The following is a 27,617-nucleotide window of genomic DNA, read 5'->3' as shown; positions in this document are numbered from 1 at the left end:
AAATAGGAGCACTATTTATCAATCTGTAATAAAAGACGTGAGGAAATTCTGTCTTTTTTAAAGACAAAAATTTTTGAGGCGAAATACCCAACCAGAAGTTTTTTAAAAAATGAATCCGCCTCAACAATATAGAACTTATCTACAATTTAATTATTTTGTAATTCAAAATTATTGACCCGTAATTTTTAATTGTCCCTTAAGACCCAGAAGATCTTCATCCAGAGAAATTGAACATATTTTCATGTAGTGTAATTTACATATTCTACGAAAAGTACAACAATGAAATATCTACAGCAAGCTGTAGATATTTAAATATTTTGATTGGGTTTACAGAATTTTACTGATAGAAAACAAAATCAATTATTAATAGTGCACATAATTCGTCGCAAATATTAAATTATATTACTGTTTATACAGCAACTGTATCGAAGGACTCTGTATAGAACTACATAAAAATAATATGATACACATGATTACAAGCTTTTCAAAATGTGGATGACCAAGAGCTTAAACAATAAACTCATTCATTGGACAATCGGTGGCGATGATTTCCAATAATTAAAGATGCTTTTGAAAAAATCTTTTCGCTGGAAATTTGTAGGAACGACATTAATACCTAAACTAGTCGTAATTATTGCAATTGTATTTTTCAAGTTACGGATAGTAGCCTATTTGTCACACTTCAATAGTACCTCTTTCGCCTGAGATGGGTATTGAGCAAAACCAAGTAGCAACCACTATGTTTCAACAGGTGTCGAGTCTGACAAAGTTCCGTTTAGAAAGGTCGAAAAATGTAAATAAAATTGTTAAATGGAAAAAGATGAAGTATCCAGTCAAGTTACTAATTTCAGTTTCTCACTTACTTAAAGAATGGAATGGAAGTGATATGCTGATCATCTCTTTAAACTAATAACGAAGTATTAATCAAATCAAAGTGTAAGAGAATTTAATGGCAAATTTTAGGAACCTAAATTAACGCACCGGCAGTCATAGAGCAGGATGAATTTTCGAAATATGTTTGTGAAAAATTAAGTATCAAAACATAAGTAAATAGTAATATATTGAGCATGGTTAAATTCTGAACGATTTGCAAATTTTTAAAATTTTGAAATAAAAATAATCATAATCAATGGTTTCTCATAGGCGAAACGTCGACAGCTAAGCTAATATTCTGGTCTTCACGACGAGTTTAAGCTATTAGGGTAAAGTATAAACGCGTTCGCTCTAGCTTTGAAAATAGTGCCAATAAATAATAGGTATATCCGAAATTCAAAATTTTCATTTCGTTTTTTTTAAATAAATTACAAATGAAAATTGATATCCAAAAATTTATACCGTTGTGTTATTAGTCTTTCAATTGCTCTATTTTATATCCCCATAATGGATATATTTCGGACAAAAAACCTAAAACTATAAAATTTAAACAATGTACTTTTTCAGACGGTTTATAAGTTAATGTCTAATGTTAATATGTAATATGTTAATATGTAAATGTTTAACTAATCAGTGTATCTAACTCAAGTTAGAGAGCAAGGAAGCACCCGTATTGAGAAAATTTAAATCAATATTGAAATTGAATGGTTCAAAAACGTTAGTTTAAACGACAAACGAAAATCAATTGTTTTCAAGTGCAAATCATTTCTTTTAGCAAACGTCTAGTGAGTCAAAATGAACATGAAGTATTAAACAGGACCTAAAAAACGAATTATTATCGATATCCATGAAAGTAAAAAAATTTTATAAGTTGTTATGAAAAATTGTTACTTTTTCTTTTCTAATGCTCCATCGTTTGTAGAATGCGACTGTCTTTATAATTCGTTAGTAGATACAAACACCTAAATTTGTATGGTTTCCTATGCTCATTTAAGTCATTGTCACAGTCAGACAGACAGCAGAAACGAAAAGCAGAAAGTGAAAACTATTTGAGAAAACGATGACAAATCTAGTAATTAATACCCTAACACTGAAAAGATTATGCGTTCGTTTTTCAGTATAATAAATAAACTTTAGAATGCAGCTAAGAATAACATTAAAACGGTTTTGGTTTTGAATCGCTTTTTATTTCAATAAATGAAGCAACCAGATTTATTTCTATTAACTAAGTAGTATTCCATAACTGAAAATAAATCGTTTTCAATTCTAATTGCTGGAAACGTACCTGGAAACCAAACCTCTCAAGCGAGTTGTGGCTAAAATGAAGTTTGTCTGATATACAATACAGATCCTAAACATTATCGTGATAAATACAATCTCATCAATTGGCCAATCAAATGAACTTCCATCTTTGCAAAGTAGGTAGCAGTTTTTAAGTTCTAACTTACGAGTCCAAATGATAGAAGTAGGTACTGTTTGAAGATAGTTTTGGCTGGAAAATACAATTAGAGAAATATTTCATATTTTATATCAAGTAAGTAAATTAAAATATTTATCTAGTCTACAATTTTGTATTGAACTTCATTTATGATGAATGTCAAAAGTGAATACACAAATATCGAATAAAATTCGGAGAAACTCAATGAAATTGGATTATTTTAATCTAATAATAAATTAAAATTAAATGGGCTAACAAATCCTGAGCGAATCATAGAATTGAAACCCGAAAGAAAATTCAAATTTTCAACCAAAATCAACGAAGAAATCAAATGAAAATCCATCGAATTGAAGTTTGTTCGATTGCTCTGAATTGGCATCTCTATTGTCCAGTACCTTGGCCTAACATTAGTGGATGTTTCAGTGAAGTTAAATTATTCGTAGTGTTTATAAACTGAAAAGCAAAAATCAAATTTAACTGTGTTTTCCAACATAAATTATGAATAGAATATTATTGATTTGTGCTAAAATGATCCTTAAATTTGTCTTTATTAGCCACCGATATAAAAAAACACATTTAAGAATATGTAATATTTACAGGCAATATGACTACGGGAAATAATGAAACAAATCATAAACATGCACTAAATAAAGAAACAATGACAATAATTAATTAGTTGCAATGATTTTCATTGATATTAATTAACTAGTGGTAGTATTAATCCCTTTAATAAATTATTGAAAAATAATAAACAAATTCACAAGAAATTAAGCAGTACTAGACATCCCGCGCCATCTCAACAGGCCCATATGAACTTCACACAACTAGCAAAGTGATAAAGTCGAGTCCAACATCAGACTCTTGCGGTCATTGGCCAGAATATTGACTCCTCGCCAATCGAAGAACTGGCAGTGCTTCGTTGCCTCGGTGTTCGCCACTTGGAGGGCAGCACAGGCAATACGAACTAAATATATATTTCTAGACCTCCTTGACATTTTTCATGAAACCAGATGCCCCACTTTTACCCTATCACAGTTTCGGATACGCTTTTCTGTAGCCAGTGGCGGAGCATTCTTTATTTATAACTATTATTTCTTCTATCGGGCATGATGTTATAATATCTTTATTTTGATTATAGTTTTTCTAGTTTGGGCCTGCTTCTACGGTATACTTTTATTTGAAAATTGAGAGCTTCTACTAACGACGTTTGGCTATTGAAAAATGGATATTCTTCTTCTTCTTTATAAACCTTAATCTCTTGGCAGGTGGAGATAGGTCTCTTCAAGCGGTCTCTTCACCTTTCCAGATCTGTCTATCTTGCGTTTTTTGTGACCAATTTCTTGATGCCGTGGCCTTAATATCGTCCGTCCATCTTATCATTAGGCTTCCAACTCTTCGTTTGTTTTGCCAGGGTTTCCAAGGATATTAAAAACAAAAATTTTCATTGCTGTTCCAACTCTGAGAATACTTGTTATAAAAGCTATCGAAACGCCGCGGACGGGTGCCACTGAAACAAATATCAATGTACAAAATATTATAACAGTGCGCTGTAAAGTTATTCTTGTTTACGCAAATTTGAATCCCTCAAAGTGAGAAAGCTGGTAAAAACGAGAGGTAAAAGCTAACAAACGTTTGAATTATCTCAGACAGAGCACTACAGAACTCTCAAATGCGTCTATTGAAAAGAAAGAGGAACAATGGTGAAACACGCTTATGAATAAACGATACAATTCGCGCCTCATTAATTATGAGTCACTTTCTGAACGACAATCCCATAATTTAATTGTAACTTCCGCATTTGGATCAACTGCTATTTTAAACATATTAGAATCGTTCGCTTTAAGTATCTGCTTCTTTTGTGATTATATCTAAAATAGATGTATCTAATCCAGTGCGATCATTCCATTGAAACGTATTTTCTTTAATGTTACAGTTAATCAGCAACAGCTGAAGAATTTTTTGGAGTCTTATGGCAACATTGCTATAGTGAATGGAATTTGGTAAGTACTTACGATTTAGTTCATTTAAGGACAGTTCTGTTTTTATTAATTTTCTGACTGACTTGATTGTTTCCTGTAAAGAAATTTGTCAAAGCTAAAGGTTTATCTAATTATCGTAGAAGCAATAAGCAAGTAAATTATTAAGAAACAGTAAGCGATAATTATGACTATGAAAAACCATGAACATTTGGGCATCATCAGAGATGTGATGATGCCGAAAGTTTCCTTTAAATTATATCTTATGTTCTACTTCCAACCATTCTGGGACACTCGGAAGAGCGGTAGATGGCAACAGCAGCTAGTTCCGTGGCGATAGGCTCAAAACAGGTTTTGAGGGTGCAGGAAATTAGCATCTCGAGATCTGAACTTGCATTAATTATGATTGTGTTTTGGTAAAATCGGTTTCCATTTGAATTGAATGAGTTTCTTACAGTTTAGCAAAGTGGAGTAGAGAAGGTTCTATAAATTTCAACTTAACGTAAAAAAAAACTGTAACAAAGGCGAAATGGAACTTAAAGATTTATAAACAATTTTAGACCTTAACATCCGATATATCTGATGCTGTCGCCTTTCAATCGCGTTATTTTCTCAAAAATTATACATTAGTTGCACATATTTTCAACCCACTCAAACCGTTCTGTTTTTGAACCCGGAAATCACTACGAAAAGATTAAATTGTCGAATAAAAATAACTTCCAAAGAGCTCTTTATTGCGTAAGTTTTGTTTTTCAATGATCCTCGGACTTTTTGCTATTTGCAAAATCGCCAATGCTTTTCACTATTAAACTTATCGCCAATGCTAATTTTCTTATAGTGAGCCCATGTTACTGACTGCAGATTGGACAGTGACTTTTTTCAAACTCTTGTCCCCTTGTTGACTTAGTTTGAAAATCATAATTCATAATTCACCAGTACTAATAGCTAATGTATCTTGTAAAAATGGTCTTTAACATTTCACACACACAATATGAATCAATTAAAGGCAACTTATAAATCCACTTTCATTCAGATTCAGCAAACTTGAATAGAACTTGACGTTAAATCAACGCTGCATTTATATAGGAAAAAAATTCTCTAGGCAACCTATAATTGCCTGATATAGCGGCGTCACTGGCTGAAGTAAATAAGCGTTATCCGTTCAGTATACACGCCTTGAAATCAATACTTTCATTTGTGGGTGCAATAATTGGCCTATCCAGAGGCGGACTTTGATGTAATTTGTATTGTTACGTACATCAATTGCCTTAAAGGAGATGGTTGAATGTTCAATTTGGCTTTAAAAGCACGTCTGTCCGGTTCGGTTTTGGAACCAGAAAATGCTCAAATGTGTTTTGAAGAAAATCGTTGGAAATCGGAGTAGTAACCGATTTGCAACAGTTTGTTGAAAGTGATGTTCTCGCTTCATAGAGTTTCAAGCAGCGGTTAACATATTCTTGCGGGCGCCTTTAAGTTTATTCACTTTTTCAGTACTTGGATATCAGGTTAATGCATACTTATTGTGACCTATAAAGCACACACAGTGTAATATTATAAAACACAACAATTTAAATGCACGTTTTTTACACAGCAGGTAACTAGTGGGGGAGATGCCCCAAAACTTCTAAATATTTCAGCAGTTTTTCCAAATTTAACTAATTATTTTTGTACCAAGGCAATAAAATATGCTGTCATGGTTGGGTCAGCTTTGGTAATCATGTAAATCGTATAGTCTATTTTACTTATAGCAATCCGCTCCTTAAGTTACCAAATTCTCGCACGCTACACGTTCCCGATTTCTTATTTGATGGCGGATTCTGTCGCGACTAGAATAAAAGTAGAGTTCAGTTTGCAAATTTTACCAATTAGGTAGACGATTTCTCTGTTCGGGTGCTCGACTGAGATTACGCAATCTTGATACCCAAATAACTAATAACCCAGCTAGCAAAATATATTCGTACAATATTGGCTACATGCAACATACTGGATGGCTCAATATTGTTAATAAATATTGCGCCAATATTGAAATGTGAACATTATTACATATTGGTGAAATATGTTACTCCAATATTCAGTAAATATTGGGATACATATCCCAGATAGCAAAATATATTCGTACAATATTGGCTATATGCAACATAGTGGGTGACTCAATATTGTTAATAATTATTGCGCCAATATTGAAATGTGAATATATATATACTTCTTTTTAATTAAAATCGGATAATAACAACATGTTATAAGTTTTAAAAACTCAAAACAAGTTCTTATTATCCGATTTTAATTAAAAGTAAATATATAAATTCACATTTCAATATTGGCGGACACACCTCTGGAGTTTGGATCGATTCTCCGACTAACACTTTCACTTCAAATTTAAATGAATATAAAGATTTTAAATAAATATTCAACCCTAACAATGACATATTATTTTCAATTATTTTTTTGTGAGGAATCAGAATATTAAATAATGCACATATTAATTGAACAATACCCACATATATTAATTAAATAACAAAAATTTTTTTGTCACACGCACATCTTATTTTTGTCCTGATATCGGTTCCTAGAAATAAAATAAACTCAGTTAGATTTTACTAAAATTGTAAAACAAATAATGGCTATTTGTCTACTTGTATGAAACCATTATTAAACGAAAAAATAACTCACCGGCCTGGACTTTCTTCCACCCTCTCTATCTCCAGCACTAGCCAGGGAAAATCCGATAAATTTCCTGATATGTAGGTCGGTTAACATATAAGGCATCATTAGAAGCTTCATCACTCTGAAGTTCTAACTCAAAGCTTTCAGAATTAGTGTTTCCACAATTGCCAAAATTGGGTTTATGCTTTTTAGCATTAGCTGGAGTTAAAGTATTAACTTCTTTCTCAAGTTGCCTTTTTATATACATCGATTTTTTTCGATCTTGATGGCCTGAAATTGATATTACATTGTGCTACAATATTCAGACTTTGTATATGTTCTACAAGTACCTACATGTATTTTTACACAAAAAGAACAAAATTCTCTAAAAACTGGAGATTAAACTTAATTTTCTATGTAAGTTGTTAGATTACATTCGTTATTGTAGCATGCCAGACCGTTCCACTTGATCCAGATGCCCACCCATTTTTACTGACTATGATATAATATCAACGCTTTCCATTTAACAGCCCTCAACGAGGGTGGCACAAGAGATTTATAATGTTAAATCCAGTTCATGTCTTTCTTGTGTCATTTTCATATTCATTATTATCAAATTTACTTATTGTTATACAGATTGTTATACAGATTGTAAATAGTGGTAAATTAAAGGAAATAAAAAAAATAAGTAAAGTAAGAATTTGAAGCTATCATTTGCTTTTACGGCTACTGCTCTGCTCTAGCAACTGCTACGAAATTAAATTTTCCGGACTGTGTTGCCTCCGTGAATTAATAATTTTGCGGCCGGTTTTAATTGTCTTGCAGAAAGTATTAAGTAGCGGAATAACTTTTGGTTTCACAACTTTCTTTTCACAAGACATACGAACGTTAAGTGTGAATGAAAAATTAAACGGACTGCAGTTTAATAGAATAACTTATTGCATTTGATTTGTTCACCACCGTGGTCGCGTCTTTATCTTTAGTTCAATTACTATTTTTGAATGACGAATAATAAGCTTTCATGATTAATCTTACAATCTTCTTTGGAAGGTTTTAAAATCTACGAAGGTTTAGCTCAAATTCTTCAAAAATTCACAGTGCTAGTAATGCAAATTGTGTTATTTGAACACTTGGATGAAAATCCTGACTACAAACATTTTCAGTTAACTTTGAAATAATTGGAGAATCAATTGAAGTACGATTGGCCAGAAAGTTTGTGAGCTGAGCATAAGAGACACTTTCTTTCTCAACTTCACTTTCTGACTTCAGCCTTGCCATCATTGGAAACTAGAATCTAAAGTATTTCTTAGAACAAATCTCCGATGTTTCTTTCGTTCGGGCAGCGGTTAAATACCAGAAAGGAGATTTGCACAAGAGTTAAATACATTTTTTCTTCAACCGTAATTTTATTTATTTGAAACTATTGGTTGATTCAGGAGTGTAAAGACTTTATGTTTATAATAAGTTGATTGATACATAGAACATAAAGAGTGTATTCGATACGCTATATAGGTAGATACAAAAAAGGGTCTCGGAAATAGATTGATTGCACACTCGGTTACTGTATTTTGTGAATTTTGACCTTCTCACCCTGGTGCAGTTAAATTCAGGTCAGAAAACGGGAACCTTCGTTGGGGGTATTAAGACTGCATTTATCCGTTGCACACCAACAGAAACTTTCCAGGAAAACTGGAGAAAAAGTATCACTTGAACTTTACTGACCATATTTTTAATTGGGCGTTTAAACAGTTTCAATCTTTCAGGAGACCTCATATATATTAGGTATTTTAGCAATTTTATAAATATCTAATTTTGAATCAACGATTTATACTATGGGATTGAAAGCATTTAGAAAATTTTAATTTCTTCACATAGGTTTGCGATATTGCATACAATTTAGTAACTTTAAAAGATATTTCCAGACAAAATTAATATTGGACTGGTAACTTGGCCCATAGATAGACTCTATTCTGTTGAACTGGATATCTATTTCCTGATACCCATTTATCACATTTCACATATAAGTCAAGCTGCATTCGCATTATATTAAAATTCTAAAAAAGGAGAGGAATCGTCCGTCTGATTATTTTTAATTGAACTGCGCCATTCTAGTGTCCGATGGCCAGGGATGGGCTGGTTGAAACCCTAGGGAATGCTACCCTGTAATGAATATTCGCGTGACAGGCACATGGGCAGGACAACACAAATAATTACACTATTTTCTTTCTATTCAATACCAATAAAGTGTAAAAATTTCAATATCAAGTCAGGTGGTTCTGACCTTATCTTTAATCTTTAATTCTGATTAAATGGAAGCACTTGGAATCTAGATATCAGTAAGGAAGAGTCTTGTCTCCAAAAGGGATTTTACGTTGATAAACTTTTGAAGCAGCAAGCAGGTATTTGTCATGTCATGCAATGTCAATAAAAGAGATTGGGTGAGACATTGCTGCCTGATTTATATTGTCTCCTACAATTGCTCAAACTTAAAATGGGTCAAAAATTTTGCGATATTCAGACATCCTAATTGACTGTTGTTTATTGACTCGTTCTTCTCTCAATCTTCCAAAATATTTTTTTATTTGGCTGCTTCGATGACGGTCTTCTTTTTTCTATCTTTTGTCTTCTTTGAACACCTACTTATTTTGTTTACGTAGGTATGCCAATTCCCATATATGTTTATATTGGCACTTTGTCATGCCAGATTGAAGCACCATTTGTATATTTGATAACTTATTTATCGTTTTCGAGAGGTATAACATTTTAATTTTTTACACTTTTTACTATTGGAAATACCTTTTTACTATTGGAATATATTGGAAATTGAAATAATAAATGTTGTCATTCCTCTTGTCAGCAAAAAGGAGAAAAGCCATAATTCATGTTGATTTTCAGAGGAAATCGACTTGTAATTTAGAGTCGCTGATAGGTTATAGGTTAGAGCATAATGGTTATCGTAAGTGATACAGCACAGGGCTCCAGCCTATAAAAACTGTCTACTTCAGTCGAGAAACATTTACTATTGTACGGGAAACACGGCCCTTTGACTTAAGATCACTTTATATTAACGGGCCGTACGTTGTGAACGCTTCACGCAAAGAAATAAAAAATGCTGGTTTTAAAGAATTTTGAGTCTGTTGAAAACAGATTTGCACAATAAGCGACACTTCTGTTCAAACCGCATTTTGGATGTATACCTAACAGCTCTTTATTATTTAAATTGTTTCAACCTTAAGTGTAGGTTTCTCAATTTATTGCTTATAGTCTATACTTAATCAAGTTCAGGTTTTGATATTAAACAACTAGCACATTTGTCCCCTGGTGGGTTTTTTTCAAACTTCTGTACCACATTTAACTGAAGAACTGCATTAAATCCGAGGCGAACCAGGTTTGATAGTGCTAGAAGCCCCCACGGAACAATTTTTATTTCTGATACGAATTTGCGATTGTGGTCACCAATACCTGGTAATTCTGGAAGAAAATAACCTTTATTATTTCGGTGTTATTTTCACAGAAATAAGTTTATTGACAAATGCATCAAACTATTATAACTAAAGACTAAAAAATGCGAGACCATTTCTTACACAGTAAGGAAATGAAAAACCGTTATGTAGTATAACTGACCCAAAATCTGCGAGATAACACTCCGGGAAAGATGAACCGCAAAGTAAAGAAGAACTCAATGAAATTTAATTAGTACTTAATTGCATTACACATAAAGCGTAATGTTAATCTCGGGAGAAGTTCCAGTAGTTTTTTTACGACATTCACTGCAAATATTCTTAAAACTTACACATAATCGATCGTGTAGATATAATGCATTGAACCCTGCCGTCCGGCTTTTGAGTGCAATTATAATTTTGCCATTTGCCATTTGCCAATAATTTTGCATCTCTTCCCGGAAGAGTAGTGTATTGGTACCATCCAATAGAAGTAATAGATAACTATATCCCTTACTCCGAAGTACCTACTACTTAAAACTGCATTTATTTTGCTCTGGTTTTGTTTGCCATCTTGAGTTCTTTAAAAGATAGTCCCAATTTCTTGTTATTAACATTTCCTCTGTGTGTTTTTCTGCTCACCTTTCCTCTAATTCGAGTAGTTTTGGAGATATTAAAATACATATTCCTAATATTTTCCAATTTTTTTTAATTTCCTGATGTTAATCGAGATTAATTTGTTTATGCATTTGTTTCAAACTCGAATGGAAAGCGTCTTCAATACCTCTCCTCAAGTTGACGATCTAAGGACGTTCTTGGACATATTTTGAGTCGATTAATTCGTTCGAGTCTCGGCCCTGTCAAGGTGAAAAACGAGGACAATTTTTCGAAATGCCCCTCCAGGTTTGCGCTAGTGCAGTGAGTTATCTGCCACATAAAAAGCACCACTAGGAAAGATCGGTGTCGAGACAAGATGTTCACAGAGAAACTCAAATTAATGTTCTTGAAATTAAGTCTTGGAGTCTATTGCGTTAGGGTTTGAGGAGAAAACTTCATTAAGAGTTATTTTCTGCTTGTGATCAGCAGCCAGTTGTACTGTATACTGGTAAACCTAAACTCCACTAAAATGTCAAGTTTGCCCTTTACATGATCTCAAGTGGATCGTAGCGGTCACTTACAAGAAGAACCGACCCATTTTGCCATTTGTAAATATGTATGTAAGCAATCGTGTCATTATAATTGGTCGCAAGTTCCCACACAACAAATTCCATTTCTAAGAGTTTTTCCTAAAATTTTGAAATTCAATCCATATAGTTATTTTCCTAACTAGTGCAAAAAATTACACTTTCCCGGGCAAGCGAGTACAACAAGACACTTTTCCAACGAGTTACGGACAATGTTTTCCGAGGAGCACGAATCAAGAAACAAATAAGAGAAACAAAATTTTCCGTCGGTCTGGATGATGCCGCCAAAGGAGCCTTTTGAGGAAACATCAATCTGTGGAGGATCAGAATTTGATGAAAATTCGAAAAACTTATTTTCCAAGTCCAAAGTTGTATGAAAATCTACCAAGACTCAGAGGTGATCACGTGTCGAAATGAAGTTAGATATTTGATGATGCGAGCAAAGGAGCATTGATAAGTTGAATGTGAGTCTGTCATTTAGCAAGCTTTTACACAAAATATCAAGTTAAAAATGTCGCAAAAATTGAGTAAAATCGATGGATGACTAGAATTTAATTTAGTATAAAAAGTATAACGCGCCGAATTTGTTAATATTTGGCTGAGAAAGCGGGTTTGTTTACGGCTATTATACAAAGGCGTTTAAACCTGTTTGTCTGAGTATTGCCGTGTGAAAACGTACTTTCTACAAAATACGAAATAAGAAAAAAAGTGAAATCGAACTACACAGGAAAGAAATCATGAAATGAGTCATACAAAGGGCGAACCAGTAAATGGTTATATCATCATGTTGGTTCTGGAGTTCAGTTTCTACGGACTGCGGCAAAATGTAGATATCGCATGAGCGTTTTACAAAAAGTGGTTGATTTTTCACTTTGTTACGGGCAATGGACGAAATCAGTCACCAGTCCTTTGTGTCGTGTGAGTTGCGTTCTTAGATTAAAAATATAGAACCATTGTGGCCCTTAAGGAAAGTTTATAATTCGCACTGAATTTTTATTGTGTGATCAAGTGTAGTGCATGCTTTTTGAGGATTTAATGGATAGAAAATGGAGGGGCGCTAGCTTGCAGCAAGCTGGTAAAAATGATTTTAAACTGAGTTTCGTTTTTCAAAACGCATCTGAAGTTTTATGAATTCTTTACATTTATCCGTGTTTGTTTTGCCGGTTTTGAGCAAAATGGCTTTGGACAGATTTTCTGCTCTACTAAACACATTTTCTTTTTCTTTCCAGGTGGCACGATGCAGCTTTCGGGTAAGTTTCGTCTTTCTTTGCCCTTGGTTGCCATCTAGTTGTAGAACGTGCTTAGTCCCATATTATTCACTTGTATTTTATGATATTGTTGCGTTTTATATTTCTTCGACGTGGAACGATGTGGAAGTTTCTGCAATCTGTTTTGGGTTTTTTCAAAAATGTTTATTTATTTTTGGAAAATTATTTTATAGTCAGACGTTGGACATAAACTCCTGAATTTTTCCAGTTTGAATGCAAAATAAATGTCGTTCTCCTGTAAACTGCACATTTATTCTGGTGTAAGGTATTTTATATCAATTATTGGCGTTTTTATGTTATCAATTACATTCGAAATTAAACGGCATTTGCATTATCAATAGGGATTGCTGACATTAACAAATTTTAATTTTTGTTGCTTTGTTTTCCTACATTAAATGATCAGGTTTATGCCACGTGAAATACAGGTGCTCTGCCGCAAACACACTTTTAAAATTCGTTGAAGCAAGTCTATGAATTATTAATATTTTCCTGATGTAAATTAAATTTTTTGCTGCTTTTAACGGTAGTAATACCCCAGAGTCCAATGTATATAAAATAAAATATCTTATATCAACAAACATATGAACACAAATAATAATTATGTACGAGCACTTGGAGACTAACAGAACAAATCATTAATATACTTTATTATTGTTAATATAATGGTAGAAGAACAGTTTATAGCATTTTGCAAACTAACAGCTGAACGTAACTGTTGTTGCAAGTGCCTGTTCTGCAAGGTGGCTTTATTTGAAGATTCGGTCAGTGAGGTCTAAAAGACGCTGCGAATTTTACTCTGAACGTTCATTTCTTGTTTCTGCTACTCCCCCAGTGTGTCTTTTCTTGACTTTGAGAGAAGGGAGTATCCCCGGGAACATCCCAGGGACTTGTTCTTCGCTCACGATCCCCAGCGAAAAAAAAAATATTCCTGAATGATAGGGAATCCCAGTAAACACGCAGTCCCTGCAAGCACTGTTGCCAGCTTATCTGACCAATCAAAATTGAGAAAATTTTGACGGCTGACATGCTCGCCAACGTCATTTATTTAATATTGTGGCGGAACTCGTACCAACCTTTGGTTTTAAAAGAGACAGACATCTAAGAATCATGCATTTGTCTTTATCTAAGCTACGAACGGTCGTTTATTACTTCGCTTTCTGCTGGTACGTATTTATTTCCAAACCGGTTATTTACTTACTTACTAAAAATTAGTTTTTGTTTTTTTAAGCATGGTTTATTGCTTCTGTGCCCTATTGAGGTAAGGTAATATACTATTAAAATGAATACAGTATTAACTGCTTAAGGATATTCATTTACCGAATTGAAAGTAAAAGGGTAATTTCATTTATGTAGCCGCTTTCCTTCAGTACTTTATAATGGATCGTAAAATGAGTCTATGTTCCTTAAAGAGACTGAAGTAAATATACCTTTCAGGAAAAATAGAATAGCACAATGTAATCAATTGCAAATTGTGAAAAATCAAGGCCGCTATCGCTCAAGCAAAAGGGATCACTGATAGAATTTGTCCACAGCAGGTCCCAAATGACAAAGCTGATTCTCGTGTAGGATCCATAACGAATGGATATTTAATGAACAATACCATCTCCACCAACTATGTACATTGATTTTCGGGACTTACAATTTTATGGTCTGTTAGATCAATGGATATCTTGTCTCAGGGATGTTTTTGAACCCCAAATTATTCCATGACATCATCCACATCCTCAGTTATCATGTCAATTAATATGATATTATTGATATTCTCAAATTCCATTTTAAAACTAAATTAAGCACAACTCGTTAAAAAATACCGATACACCCGTTCCGCAGACCCAAAACATAAATAAATATGATTTGAGGTTGGAAAACCCGGCGAGATGCCTTTTCTACTGGGTCGTACCAGTCGATCACTCCCGCTCCCTGGGGAGCGGCTCCCTCTCTCATTTTTTTTCAAGAATACCATTTCGGGCGACTGTCATAAAACCCCCACCACTTCTCTCGGCCGTTCTACTCCCTAGTCGTCAAAGAAGGTACACAGAAATCCTTCAGCTACCATAGTTGATTTCTAACCTCCTAACCGTTTTATGCTTGCAATTGCTTCCCCAGAATCAGCAAAAAATGTTGCCGAGAAACGCATGAAGTTATGGCCTATGTCGTTCAGCATAGTTCCTATGCAATTTTAAGAAAGTTCTATTGCTTACTGCTTGTGATTTACAAATGATCTTGCGGGATGATTTTTGTAGTCCGTTATTTTAACTGTAATGGGGTTTCCTTTGTCTTCGATGTCACTGACAGTTATTTGTGTAAGTTTCGCCCGACGGCAATCTCCAGCCACACCAAGAATGCGAGCCACTTTGGTCAAAAGGTACCTACGCTCTTCATCTCTGGCTTCATATGTGCTGTTACCATAAATGTTGGCTGAGAATTATCTTGAACTATGTCCATAGTTATTCTAATTGGAGTTGAAATCACCAACTCGTTTAAGGCATAAAAATGTACCATGCCTAGTTCTCAGAACAACCTAATATAACTCTGTAATGGGACAAACTGAAGAATTAAATTGAACCATGTTCGTCACAGCCACGTGGTTCAATCTAAAAAACATGATCTCATGTTTCAAATTCAAATACTACACATTTATTATTTTGGAACTAAGTCCAACAATATTCTCAGCCGACATTACGTCAATGCCTTGGTTCATTTTACTACATGTTTTATCAAGGAATAATGCGACCAAAGTTGTTGGCTTTAAGAAGTTTTTCGTTGAAATGTATCCTTTTTTTGTTAAATTAGGTTGTGAAACGCTTTTTCACATCGTCCTTTTGATTTATCGGGAACTTAACGAATCTAAATTCGCCTTACCAGCAGGTTTCAATATTGCGTTTGGAAGCCATTCATCCGATGAATCCATTGTGCTGCTCTTTCTTCTGCTCCCTTAGCAGAGAAATTTCTTTTTATTGAACTGCCCTGTGCCTTCGACTACCGTATGACAGCCCCATTACCGAAGACTCAACTGATTAGGTATTATGGCATAAACATGATTCGATCACATTGAAAAAAGATTAGGAACATTTTTATATCATAAACATAAACTGAATGAGGACAAGCATAATAATTGCTTAAATGAGATAAAAATGTTGGCAAAGCTTTAAGGTAGATCCTCTTCACTCTTTAACTGTCGCTCTTCGAACAATATCTTAGATTAGATAGATCTATCCAAATAGACAGACTACACTTAATAACTGAAATGAATTCTAAATTAAGCATTTTCCAAATCCTTCTTAACTTCCCGCACGGCGTGCAGTAAAAGCTTTCTAACAGAAACGCGTGCGAGAAATTGTTCAATCGGACCCGCTCCTAGAAAAATCAAATTTTCCGATACATATTTGCCCCTACCGGTGTTGAATGCACTCCAAATGGAGATCTCCAATCCATCAACTGTACCCTCAAAATCTGTCTAAACTGTTTCAATTCCCTGTTCAGACAAAATCAATAGAAACCAAATGCCAGTTTATCGCCACCCACATTGAGCCCCATTATCGCTGACGTCATTCTTCGCCGTCATTCGACCCTCATGGGCAACGGCAACCATAAAAATTCCAGCCAGATGTCTTTTGTTTCCAACCGAAATCCCATAGCCGGTATTCAAGGCTATTTGCGCTGCTTCTGATTGTTGGGCCGCTGCGCCAATAGAAATCGACCAACTCCGCCTCCGGTGCCGCCCCTCAAGGTGTTGATTTAAGAAACGCTTTGGAAATAATTGACATCCCGTATTTACCCAATTAAAAATAAATTACTGGTGGGAGTTGGTGGAGTATAATTGTGAGTGGAAGGACGTCAAAACAATGCCTTTCCAAAATGGAAAAATGTTATTTTACCTGTAAAAATATCGCTTATAGAAATAGTTAATAATAACTTGTGAAATAAAGCGAACTTTTCATATTCGCACAGTTCGAACTTCAGGTTTCTGTTCTTGAAATGTCAGCCAGACTATTTATGCTTTCCTAACTAAATCTAGACGCTTGGGAAAACTTTTACTTATTATGCTTCTGTAAAACGATAAAAGAGTCAATGACGAGCAAAGGTAGTATTTCCTTAATATATCTGGGACAAACGCAATTAATACAAAAAACTATCTGAAGTATTACCTACTTTGTATATTTTCATAACTTTTTTACATGCGCGTTTTACGCTATAGCGTAATTTTCAATTTGCATATATCGCGATACCCAACGCAGAGTGATTCACTTTTTTTAACGTAATTCCAGGTATAAACCTGGAATTTAGAAGCGACCTTTGCGATGCAGTGAAAATTTTCCATTAACCCAATAAGAAGAGCGTGCCTTCAAAGAATAATTGTTGAATAGCTTAAGTTTAAGACCAGTTTAAGAGGGAACCTAGTCCATGTATGCGTTATTGCCAGCTCAAACAATCATACCTATACCACCTATTTGGAAATTTAATTTTTCAATTCGAGTTTAACCTCCGAATGTCTTGAGTTTGAAGCAAAACTTACGAACTCTAGTTTTGTAGTTCTAAATAGTCACTTGTAGTTAATTCGCTAAAAGGCCTAAGCTAGCATTAAAAAGTAATAAGAGAAGTGGAAGCAGTGGTAGACGTTTTTCCCGTCGGGCTTCAATGACCTCGACCCTTAAATTTGAGTCAAGCGACGTTGCCGGTTACATCCGCCGGGAATATCGTAGTTTCCGGATTTCAGACGGGACGGAACTTGTCTCACACAGCGGCGTTGCAGAAGTCTATTTTTTGCTGTTATTGCATTATTCAGTTCATTAGGTATGCGGAGTTTTGGTTAGGTAGCTTTAAAAACAGTAAGATCTTTAAAATGTCTGTATTAAATCCTACCACAGATTACTAAGGTGAAAACATGATGTTTTAACCTAATTTTTCTAATCTAAAAGTGGACGGTTTTTGATATGAGTGCGTCAAGTTAAGATCAAAAAGTGGAGGACAATTAATTATCTACTATAGAACAAAATCTCGTATGGGACGGTTTTAAGCGGTGAAGAATTAGAATTTATGCACTTTGAAAGGGGGCTGCGGAACTGCGAATCCTACTTAATTAAAATGGCATACTTTTTTGATCGCCTAATAACACTTATTTATGACGAGATTAGTGTTTATGCACATGTTTTATGAAAACACGGTCTCTTGATAGAAGTCTCTACAGGCCTTCCTTCTTGAGATATTTGTAGTTTAAAGTTCTTCGTATCTCTAGTGAAGTAATTATTTAAGCAATCCTCAAATTGTGCCAAACGTAGGTAAAGAGTGCACAAATAATGGCAGGCGCAGACGTTATTAGTGGAAAACCTTACCAAAATGAACCGCGCATGTGCATATATCAATAGCAACACATACAAACAGCAGGACTATTAGTGGCAAGCTGCAATGTGTGTTCGACATCTCTGTATTAAAAAAGTTGGTTTAGCTACCTTATTCGTTAGGCATCATTCCGATAACGCAAGCGTCGTGTCGTGTCTTCAGCTGTTCAAATGAGCTGTTCGTCTGAATAACCATAAAATATTTACTGTATACCTACTGTAATTTTTAATATGTGAAAGCTATTTCTAATCAGAGCACTGAACACATGTGAATAAACAAACGTCATTAGTCATCCATAACCTAAAAATAATATGATTATGCAAAACCGACTGAATCTGATTGATTTCTTTTATTGCATACGCTATGCGTTATTTCTTATTCCTGGTGCATAAAACCAGCATTAGTTGGGAATTTGGGCCACATTATCTGGACAATAAAAACACTCAATTCTTTACCGTTTTTCTTCGTTCGTTTACTCTGGATAATGTTTTTAAAATCACTGTCAAACAATGTAGTTGTCCGTGGAACATATTTGCTTTTCTCTCAGCCGAAGATGGTTTAAAATATAGCCAAAACGTTGGTCCAAACAGTATTTTTTCTTTTGTCCCTATTTGACCGAAAAATCCAATAGTGCCAGAGAACTTTAATCAATTAAAATTATTTCGAGGACATACTCGCTTGATCGCTAACCATAGGCGTAGCTAATGTTGAGATTAATCGATATTTTCGTTCGCGGTGTTGACAAGTTGAATATTTTATTATGTTTTATTGTGATTTCCAGGTTAATTTGTTCATTCAGTCACAGTTGCGAGTCATGTTTTAAAAAGTAAACTAATATAAGTTACCCCAAGTCTATTCGCAGCTACTGTTGCACGCAACCATGCAAATTTTGGTCTTGCATTGCTCATCACTAGCTACTGCTTTCCTGGTATATTCTGTGGATGCTACTTATAAATGTGTATGAAATTGATGTTCACATATTGAGAACCATTGAGAAAAATGTAAACAAATGCATCTGTTTATTCTGAAAGAGCAGAGTGATCAGACCCACTGCGCAACAGCATTTATTGCAGATGCAGAAAAATCGGCTTCATTTAACACAATGCTAACATTCAACGACTACAAGCCGATATTGATGATCACTGAGATCTAATAATTACTCATTTACTTTTTGTGAGCCATATTTAAGTAATAAAAAGTTAGTATTATCTACTAGTTGCGAAAATGTCTCGCTGAAAAAAAATTACAAAATTCGTGAGTACCTACTCTACATATTCACCATAAAATGAATGACGTGACAGTATGATAAGTTGCCCTATTAAAAACTCTTTGTGCACTGTTTTTTAACGTGCCTAATGAAGCTGAATTAAAAATATTGTGTCAAAAATGAAGAAACTTACAAAAGCTGACTACCACTACACAAAATCGGTGAATAAAAGAAAGTAATCACTTGATATCATGTTTCATATTTACAATGATGCTATGAATATCACGCAAATTCAAGACAATAGCACATTTTTATACAGCCAAAATGAACGACCAGGAAGCATGAGCGGAATTGAGTGAAAGGCGAAAGATGAAGAAACAAAATCAAAAGACAAAAATAAATTTAAACAAGGAACCATAAAAAAATATTACGCGTGGAAATAGAAGCTTGGGGTGACTTGAAGTTCTCGTTTTCTAGTTGGCAAATTTTAAATTTCAATAAAAGTCTAGTTTTAGAATAAGTGTAATAAACAATGTGTTCGATGAAAGATCGAGTATGTCGATATGTCACATTTCTCGGGGTGCCAAACAGAATTAAATGTACCAAAGAAACGAAAAGGCCAAAAAATTTATCAGCAGATTTACAGATTACCGAAGCATTAATTACGTCGCAAACTGACACTATGAAATGAGTTATCCATTTTGCGACTTGTTCTTGTTGGGTAGGCTCTTTTATCCTCCGAAAAAAGCTTCGTTTCTGTTACCGTTGCCCCAGACCGTTATATGCAAGTTTCGCCAATATTTTAAGTTCGCAATGCTAGTGTAGATATTCGGAGAACACGGCTTGAAAAGACGAGGTCACTTCCCACACTTCTGCGGAGCAAACGGCAAGTTTGCAATGAATGCTTGCGGATCGTGTCTTTTCTAAATGTGGTAATCTGAACATGTCGGTACCGACACAATATCCGTCAACCTGTGCTTTTTTCTTTCTCGTGCTACTTAACATAAAAAGAAAAACATTTGTTAATCGATTATGTCCGGACAAATCATGCGGGCGCTAAGAACACCTTACTTCGCAAAATTTTAACAAAAAAGAGCCAAATTACCAGAGAAACACACTTAGCCTTAACCTTACTTATACTTCACATTATGTGGAATATGGGAAAAAATCTAAGTCCTAAAAATAATTTCCAAAGTCGGCAAATTCATGGGGAAATAGGGTATTTTACACGTTTTGCTATAATCTCAATCAGAGCTTTATAGAAAGTGAAACATTTTTGCGCAAACAATGTTGGTTATGTATTTTAATCTGCTGCACTCAAATCTAAGCAAAAACAGCGTCTTCGGATTATGACTTTTCCGGAAAAATCGATTAAACTCAGAAAAACATGATTTTTGGTGGTAAAATGACGATTATTTCATTTTGTGTTTAAACTGTTTAGTATTAGTAAATAATTTTTCGTCATGATCAAGTATTTGTAAATAAAACAAATAAATATCAAACAGTTTTTTGTTACAATTGCGGAAAATCCCAGAAAATTACGGATTTTCTCAGTTGTATTCAGAAAAAAAATTTACTCTTAAATTTGAATTATGGTGAATATTACTCTAGAAAATGCTCGTAAAAACTCTTAAATACTTTGTTACCTTTCAATAAAATCTCGGAAAAATACGGAAAAATCCTGATTTCCATAGTTTTACTACAAAACTAATGTTCACTCTATAAATTGCGTCAGACTATACCTTTCTTGGGTACTATCTATCGCAGATAAAGAATTAATTATAAAAGCTCATATATGCCATATTGCTGGCCAACAAATAACCGGAAAATCTCCGATTTTAGGAGTTTTGGTAAGGTTGGATACGGTCTATCATACCTTGATAGATTCGTATGGTAGGTAAGATATTGCTAGTAAATAACATGTTACAAGCTTTGAAATAACATGTTACCGATACGATGCCAGAAAACTCTGAGAAGCCCCGGTTTTACTAGTTGTATGCTCAGAACTAACATTTACTCTATTGCGTCAGACTAATCGCTCTATGAGTATTTCTGATCGCAAATAAAGATTTTTTTAAAAGTTGATTATTACCTTGTGCCAACGGAATACTGAAAACCCTCGGAAAACCCCGAACTTGCCTAGTTTTACCCACGGAACTCACATGCAGTCTATAATTTGCGCCAGACTAAAAGAAAGAAGGAAGGCGTCTTTTCCTTCAGCATTTATATTTCTTCAATCGGGTGACGGTTCTCTTATTTGTCAGCAGATCTGGAGTGAAGGGTCGATATTTCCTGAGAAACTGTTTTCAGTTGTAGGTCCTTCCTGATTAATTCATTTGGGACAAATCTGTAATGCATTTACGATTTCTCTCAGGCATTTCGATTGAAATCACTCATAAATTTCCTATTTGATGTAGGACCGTTGCCCCATAGTTCAGCACCATACATACAAAATGGTTTGAGTGTGCATTTACTATACAAATATGGATTTCTTCTTGTTTTTCGAGGGATAGTTTGGGTTAGTTGTGGGGATCTTCTTCCTAGCAACCAATACATGTTTCTTTAAAAAGAAGGAAAGAAATAAGCGGCTGTGTAATGAAGAAAATCCAATCAAAGGGGATGCACATTTTTCTTAGCTTTAGGTTTAGTTGCTTGCGCATCGTCCAGATATGGTCACGCCAAGTTAGACGACGATCCAGGTGAAGTTCAAGATACTTGCCATGAGTATTCTGAGTAGGGCACATCTTCCGTCGCAAAGTGAAAGTAACGTGTGTCGATTTATTCTCGTTTACCTGGATTCTCCAAATTTTAAACCATTTTCTGATTTTGTTTAGATAGTTTTGTAATTTTTCAGAAGCTATTGATGGGTTGGTATCTGAAGTTAATGCAGTCATCAGCGTATGTAGCAACCATTGTCTTACCGTCGTAGGATATATCTTTCGTGTAAAGCAGGTACAATATTGGAACCAAAGACATTAATAAATAGACCAAGCTAGTCATTCATAAATCCCGATTTGTTTGGGTCCAACATTAAATTCCATCGATCGGCGATTTATCAATGAAAARCAGGTGGTAGGGATAAAGTAGGTACCGAGCAAAGAGTAGAATTAATCGGAAAATCAACTGGCCTGGCTGCTAGCCATAGGCGTAGTAAAAATCTGTATTATCGATTTATTCTAAGCATGAAAGATTCATTAATTTTCTGACCTTTCTCTCTGCATTATATGTTTGAAATTATAAACGCTATAATAGTAGCGAAATTTTTTTAAGCATTTGATAGCGATTCAATAGGGATCGAATATGACTGTTAGCTTATAAATTCAAAGCAACTCACGCCACTGGTCCCTGTTTACAATCGTGCAAAACAGTACAGGTTAGGAAAGTTTAGGACAATTTTCCTGTAGTTGAAACGACTTTGCACGATTTCTTTTAAGCGTAACAGTTTATTAATATCACGATTATCACTTGTTATCACCAAAAACACGAGAAATTGCCTTACTTACTTGTCCAACAAATCCTCTTCGCCTCTTACTATCATGTCACTATCACGTACTCCCCCCTTTGCGGTGTTGTCATGATAAATGTTTCATTATGTTTTCTGGTAATTACCACCAAACATTCTTATGAATTTTTAAATTTAAAATTTCGACGCTGTTATTTTAATGACCTTTGCTTGTCGCTTCTTACAAACTAAGCAAATTAACATTAAATATATTTATGGCTATTTCCTGCTATTTTCTTGTTGATGCCACTCATATATATCAAATTGAATACCGAGCCGGCAAAGCAGCCTCGTAAGTACCTACTTTTGTATAGACTGTGAACCAATGTTGCTACCATAGAAAAACGTAAACAAATGCATCTGTTTAATCTGAGGTTGGAACCTTAAACGCTTCCCTGTGGACCTCCGGCTCTGTTGGGGTATAGTTTTGTGGACTACTTAGACATCTTGAGTAGCAACGTCTAGAAATACTGTAGATCAATATTCCATTTCTTCAAAAGCATTCTTGATTTTCCTAGTTATTCTATTTACTTGCTCAGTTACGAAAGCCAAATTGGTGATCAGGAATTAGCTTGTTCACAGATATGATTTTGTTGATCCTCTTGAGGAAAACTTTTTCGCACACTTTAGTATAGGAAGAAGACTTATTGCCCTAAGTATAGGAAGTCACCAGACCGGGATCCTTACCTAGTTTTGGGATAGGAATTATCTGTGATACCTTCCACTGATCAGGAAAGTGTCCCGGCGAAAGGTGGCATTGGTTAAAATCGATATGAATCTTATTGCTTTGCCGGATCATTCTTTTAGTATTTTGCCTGTAATACCATTGTATCCTGGAGCCTTCTTAGCTTTGAGGTTCCTAATTATTTGTTTTACTTCTTAGTAATTTGCGTTTTTGATAGGCGTGTCAGATACCTCGTGAGGCTCTGCTTCCTGTGATGGGTTACATCTCACATCATCATGTATCTCTGGTTCCGGTACTTCAAAAACATCGCTGATGTTCAGCAAATAATGTGGCTTTTTCAGGGTCCGTTCTTGCCCAGCTGCCATCAGGCTTCCGAATAGGTGGAATCCGAATCTCTGAGGTTGTTTAACTTTCCGATTTGCTTTCCAAAGCAAATATTTACTATTTTTTGTAGCGCCAAGGAATTCAAATATCAATCTTTGAATGTTTGAATTTGTATTACTTGCTAAAATTACTTTGAGTTCGTTCGATGCCCTGATATCTCAATTTGATGTTACAAATACAGGGTGAAAAGTTATTAATCTAAATGGAGGCACAATAGCTCGCAAGTAGCATGTTTAATGAGCAACACGGAAATGTTTCTTTGATTCGGAATCTAAACAAGCTTAAAATGTTTCCAGCAATATAGTTTTAGAATAATAGGTAAAAACATGACTTTTATAATCCTGCAGTTGCAAGAATATTAACTTTCGGATAGGAAATGCTTGCGCTATTTGATGTGTATCGTGTAGTATTTCGAGTTTCTGGATGTATCATTAGCAATGATTCACCCTCTACTAAAGAGCAATATTAATTGCAAACGGTTTCTTATTGGTAGGCTAACATTTTCTTCGGATCTTTAAACAGTTATTAATATAAAATAACCCTTTTTTACTGCTTTGTTGACGCTTGGATTTTTTTACCTGACGCGCGGTTTGCTAACTATCTCACCATCTTCCGAGGAAGATTAACAGTTTTAATTTTCCTCCGAAGATGGTGGTATAGGTGATTTGATGCGATTAGATTTTTTTTAAATTAATTATATAATTCTAACCATAAAACTTTCAATCTCCCTCTTCACGGATACTATAACTCAAAAAATTATATAATTTCCGACAGTGACATCCATCTTCATCTATTTCTTCTTCAATCTGTAACTATTGCGTATATTATGCGGTGACATCGTCAAAATCTCCACTCGTAGAAATCATGCAACGTTTTCTGCTGCATCCCTTCTGCTTCTGCTGTCTCTAGCAAATTTTCATTTGCCATTGAGTTTCATAAGAATAATTTGGACTACAATAGTAGTGGACAGAACCAGTAAATGACTCTTATTTAGATGTTCTTATCTCTTTAAGTGCGAAGATTTTACGAATATCGTCAGGTCTTGCAATGTGATCGTCTGAAGCATTCACTACTGCAGGTTACCAAGAAGTCTTTTGATAGACAGCAATCAAACATAATCCTTTGAGGCGTTCAACCATTCTGCATCGCTGTTGCCTGTATACATATATTTCTTATTGAGCATTTGATTGTGCCAATATATTTTATTAATATTCCTAATTAGAAAGTTTCTACTCACAAGCGTTCTCTCTTACGATTGAAACTGACTTTGCTAACTGGAAAACCCGGAGCACGTTTTCTAATTTACCTTCATTTTGTTTCGATATGTTATACCTACTTCTAAGATGATGTTTTGAAAGTTTCGCTAAACACGTCCATTTGTATGGCATAGTTTTTGAGCATATAACACTTATATGGCATAGTTTTTGACTTATGCCATTTTTTGCAAAAACAAGGTAGCAGAGGTTCTTTCACAAATTCGTATTTTCTAAACCATTGCAAATAACTAAATCGGCATTATTTAATTCAATTCCCAAAGGTTTGACAGATATTCTGCATCGTATCTGACACTTTTGTTATGTTTTATGCTTCTGCTGCGATTTTCCAAAGTAGACAATAAGAAATATGACAAAAACTTCAGTTTTTTAAATAGCAACTACTATTTCTGACTCCAAAAATAAATGTAAAATTGAATTTTAAATCCATTTTTATTAACATTGTGTCCGTTCATCTGAAGTCGTTTATGAGTTATTGGCCTTTTTGGAAGAAATATTACCGTTTTCTTATTAAGTGGTCGGCTATAGAAGTAATCCGTAAATTTAAATTTTTTATCAGAAATCGTAATGCAGGCATTTTTTGGCTGTTAAATTTGAAACACCGCAACACACGCACAAATAACAAAAGTGTGAGAATGCAAAATGTAGGCCAAAGTCTGAAAATTAAATAAGAAAATAAGAATGATTCAGGAGTTATGATTTTTCATCCTCTGCATCCTAGTTTGCAATTAATGTGGCATTTGTCAAAACTATGACAGATAGGTGTTGACAAATGGACGTTTTAAATTCAAAATTTAATGCTGAATACAAATATCAAATCAAAATAACGACTTTAAAAAAGCCAAGATATCGACGTTTCCGGAAGCATAGCCATTTTGAAAAAACTATATGTAGACTTGCAGCCTACCGATTTTCACTTAACTCCAAAAAACGTTTTTTTGTATACTTATTAATAAACAATGCACATATAACTCGTTTTGCTTTTATTTTAGTTAGGTTTTCTGGCTCCGTTACAAATTCGTTAAAGGGTTCCGTGAACAAAAAAGTTTGAGAACCGCTACTCTAATGCAATGCTCAGTGCAATGTTATAATCTGTACCGTAACTACTTTAGAAAACCAATCAGGTCTTAATTTGTTTTATAAGCGCCCAATTTGGTATACCTGACTTAACATGTTCTTTTGCTGATCCTTATATCCATCCCTTCCCTATATTTCGACCCAAACCAAAACAATTGGTTATAAAACCTTCAGCCCGTTCAAACAGAACAATGAAATTCTCTTGACGATAGCATAGAAGGAAAGCTAAGTAAATGTTAAGACAGAGTGAAGTGCAACTGGCTAGAAGACCAAGAAAAAGAGCGAAAATGAGAAATAACTTGGCAATGCTGTAGTGTTTATTATTCAAGCCGACTCGTATTGTATCGGGCCAGGCCGGCAAGCTTACAAGCGACGCCGGTTTGCCTCTTACTTTATTAGTCTGGGCGAAATAAACTATAATGTGTAGTATGTAGGTTTAAACGTCAAGTTAACCTTATTGGAATATTGACCAGTGTTATTGAATAGCGTTTGAATCTGATCGCTGTCTTGCATTTATAATGCCAAATAATTTATTAGTCTGCAAGCATCAATGCGAACGAATAGAGATTGTTTGATTATTGCTATTTAGCGCATAAACTCAAGCTGTTATTTTTGTGGCTAACCTGCTTCAGGCATGTATTCATTAAACCAATCCATTTAGAAAATTGAATTGCTTCCTGTCCCTGGATTGGTGTTTAAAAAAGTGACAAAAAATTGTAATAGATGTTATTCTCACAGAAGACGGATACATTTCCCATGACCTAAAGGATAAGTTTTACAACAATGTATGCAAATGCCGTTTTCCTAATTAGCAAAGTTAAAAGTGAAAGGTGAAGTTAAAAAGCTAATAGAAATACGACATAATCTTTAATAAGTAGAGAAGAATTAAATGGTTCTAAAATTTCGTCTTTATTACCCTGATATGGATGCATCTACTTTAATGCATACACTAATTACATGAGATTTGTAATCATAGTTTATCGCAGAACTTGAAGGCGAGTAGACAATTTTGACTTCATTCAGTAAGGAAGTTTACTGGTCTGTTATGTAAAAATTGGACCAATTTTAAGTATCTCCAACGAAAGCAAATTTGATGCATTATAGCATTTTCAACATTGCCTATATTACATTTAAAGTTTTGAAAATCACAATTTGAAAACCACCCATTTTTTTTTTATTTTGAACCGAGATTGACATGTTTGTCTGCAAATTGCCCGAGTGAATGTTTGTTTTTTGTTGCAAAAAAAGGAAATTAAGTCCGAAATTTATTAAATTAAAAATTAAATAATATTTTTTTCGAGAGAAAAAATACCTGGTGCTTATTTT

General features: G+C 34.4%; 2 long non-coding RNA genes across 2 annotated transcripts; both read right to left on the bottom strand.

The window, feature by feature from the left end:
* Positions 1-6,816: 6,816 nt before the first annotated feature.
* LOC109536539 lies at positions 6,817-7,374 on the bottom strand. The gene is made up of 2 exons (XR_002171853.2): positions 6,958-7,374; positions 6,817-6,853 (listed from the first exon to the last, which is right to left on the bottom strand). It is a non-coding gene; the product is annotated as an uncharacterized LOC109536539 (long non-coding RNA).
* A 10,978-nt stretch (positions 7,375-18,352) lies between these two features.
* On the bottom strand, positions 18,353-18,797 carry LOC125504291. The gene is made up of 2 exons (XR_007281412.1): positions 18,523-18,797; positions 18,353-18,462 (listed from the first exon to the last, which is right to left on the bottom strand). It is a non-coding gene; the product is annotated as an uncharacterized LOC125504291 (long non-coding RNA).
* Positions 18,798-27,617: the final 8,820 nt, after the last annotated feature.

The sequence above is a fragment of the Dendroctonus ponderosae genome, unplaced genomic scaffold (assembly GCF_020466585.1).
Source record: "Dendroctonus ponderosae isolate FM_Combo_2020 unplaced genomic scaffold, Dpon_F_20191213v2 Dpon_F_20191213_4, whole genome shotgun sequence".
Taxonomy (NCBI): Eukaryota; Metazoa; Arthropoda; class Insecta; order Coleoptera; family Curculionidae; genus Dendroctonus; species Dendroctonus ponderosae.
Note: the sequence above shows the minus strand (reverse complement) of the source record. Positions and strands in the feature narration are given on the sequence as shown.